The 2,865-nt window shown below is 43.5% G+C and overlaps 1 pseudogene; it reads left to right on the top strand.

The window, feature by feature from the left end:
• Positions 1-1,502: 1,502 nt before the first annotated feature.
• LOC102483112 (40S ribosomal protein SA pseudogene) lies at positions 1,503-2,397 on the top strand (annotated as a pseudogene).
• Positions 2,398-2,865: the final 468 nt, after the last annotated feature.

Raw genomic sequence — 2,865 nt, 5'->3', positions numbered from 1 at the left:
AAGTTAATTGAGGAAAGAGCCTAGAAGCACATTAATAAAGCTTTCCAGTTTTTGACTTCGGCCTCCTTTTTCTTTCTTTCTTTCTTTTTTATTTTTTTTCAGTTTTGTTACAGGAGTTGTGTGCTTACCAGAGAGAGACACAGAGAGAGAGGGAAAGCGAGAGATCTCCCTGCAGAGGGGGTGGCCATACCACACTCTTTTCTCCTCCATTGTCCTCTTGAGATTTTAGGCACACAGGCACATTGCTATTTTCAAGCTGCCGAGTCTGGGACTCAAACCACGTAGCTGGCCATGTGGTATTCAGCACTTTAATCTCCAGGCCACCTACTGGCCTGACTTAAACTTTCTAAGTACTGAAATTTATGATGGGCTGGTTAATGTCTATTTCTGGTGTGCCCCTGAGGCCTCAAGGAGAAATTCTTTAAGTACACGTTCCTCCTAACTGGTGCCAAGGAGAGAAAAGGAAAGGCTTTCACCTAGCTTGAATGATCACTTTCATATACTCCCACCCCAGTGCCACTGGAAGATCTGACTTTGATTCATTATGTGTGGAGAAAGAAAGGAAAACAGGTTAGAAATTAAAACTTCACTTGGATAAAGGTAAGAGGGACACAGCATGGGGCCATGCACTTGTTCATTAGTGCTGGCTTGGCTTTCATAAGATTTCTAAAGCTTATCTAAATAGTCTGCTTTCAAAGAAAAAAAAAAAGCAACAGCAACACTCCTGATGGACACAAAAATGGAAAGTCATCTGTTGATGATAATGTATATGGTAATATCTTTGACTGAACTAGTATTAATGCATTGCCCTTTCCACGCTGCCCACACAAGTGTTCATACAGCATTGTTCTGGATTCCCATTATGACTTACAGAAACTTTCATGATAACCAGAGCCCTTGAAGTCCTGCAGATGAAGGAAGAGGCTGTCCTCAAATTCCCTGAAGCAGGAACCCACTTAGGTGGCACCAGCCTTGACTTCCAAATGGAATAGTACATCTATAAAAGGAAAATGATGGCATCTCCATCATTAATCTGAGGAGGACCTGGGAGAAGCTTCTACTGGCAGCTCGTGCCATCGTTGTCATTGAAAATCTTGCTGACATCAGCGTCATATCTTCTAGGAACATGGCACACAGGGCTGTTCTGAAGTTTGCTGCTGCCACTGGAGCAACTCCTATTGCTCGTCACTGCACTCCTAGAACCTTCACTAACCAGATCCAGGCAACCTCCTGTGCGCCGGGGCCATGCACTTGTTCATTAGTGCTGGCTTGGCTTTCATAAGATTTCTAAAGCTTATCTAAATAGTCTGCTTTCAAAGAAAAAAAAAAAGCAACAGCAACACTCCTGATGGACACAAAAATGGAAAGTCATCTGTTGATGATAATGTATATGGTAATATCTTTGACTGAACTAGTATTAATGCATTGCCCTTTCCACGCTGCCCACACAAGTGTTCATACAGCATTGTTCTGGATTCCCATTATGACTTACAGAAACTTTCATGATAACCAGAGCCCTTGAAGTCCTGCAGATGAAGGAAGAGGCTGTCCTCAAATTCCCTGAAGCAGGAACCCACTTAGGTGGCACCAGCCTTGACTTCCAAATGGAATAGTACATCTATAAAAGGAAAATGATGGCATCTCCATCATTAATCTGAGGAGGACCTGGGAGAAGCTTCTACTGGCAGCTCGTGCCATCGTTGTCATTGAAAATCTTGCTGACATCAGCGTCATATCTTCTAGGAACATGGCACACAGGGCTGTTCTGAAGTTTGCTGCTGCCACTGGAGCAACTCCTATTGCTCGTCACTGCACTCCTAGAACCTTCACTAACCAGATCCAGGCAACCTCCTGGGAGCCACATCTTCTGGTGGTTACTGACCCCAAGGTTGATGACCAGCCTCTCACAGAGGCATTTTATGTTAAAGTACCTACCATTGCTCTGCGCAACACAGATTCTTACCTGCACTGTGTGGACATTGCCATCGCATGCAACAAGGGAGCTCACTCAGTGGGTCTGATGTGGTGGATGCTGGCCAGGGATATTCTGTGCATGTGTGCCACTATCTCCTGTGAATACCCCTGGGAGGTCATGCCTGATCTCTACTTCTACAGGGATTTCAAAGAGATTGAAAAGGAGGAACAGGCTGCCGCTGAAAAGGCCATGACCAAGGAGGAATTTCGGGGTGAATGAACTGTGCCAGCTCCTGAGTTTACTGCTGTTCAACCTGAGGTCACAGACTGGTCTGATGGCATGCAAGTGCCCTCTGTGCCCATCCAGCAGTTCCCTACTGAAGACTGGAGTGCTCAGTCTGTGTCTGACTGGTCTGCAGTGGTCCCCATTGCTCAGTGGTTGTTCCCACTGAATGGGTAGGAACAACCACTGAGTGGTCTTAAGCTGTTCTTCCACAGACTTTAATACAAAGTGGAAAGAAAAGGTTGATAAGGAAAATGAAAAACAGTTTCTAAATATAGATGTATAGAATATGTTCATGCTGAGGAAAAAAAATAATAAAAAGAAATAAATAAAAAGAAAATGAAGGACAGTCTGCTTTCCTAGGGATTTGTACATCTATGCTAATAGCAACAGCATTCCCAATAGCTAAGTCGTGGAATCAGCCTAATGTCCAACACCCAGTTTGGAAAGTATAGTACATATACTTGAAGGAACACTACTTAGCCATGAAGAAAAACATAATTCTATCTTTTGACACAAAATGGAAGTACCTAGAAGATACAGTGCTAGATGAAATCGACTGGATTATGAAAGACAAATACTATATGCTTCTTTTCACATACTGAATGTCCACATTCAATGGCAGAAACTGAAGGACTCGAAGGCATAGTAATAGAGTAATGGTAGAC

Source organism: Tupaia chinensis, unplaced genomic scaffold, assembly GCF_000334495.1.
Source record: "Tupaia chinensis unplaced genomic scaffold, TupChi_1.0 Scaffold000406_1, whole genome shotgun sequence".
NCBI lineage: Eukaryota > Metazoa > Chordata > Mammalia > Scandentia > Tupaiidae > Tupaia > Tupaia belangeri.
Note: the sequence above shows the minus strand (reverse complement) of the source record. Positions and strands in the feature narration are given on the sequence as shown.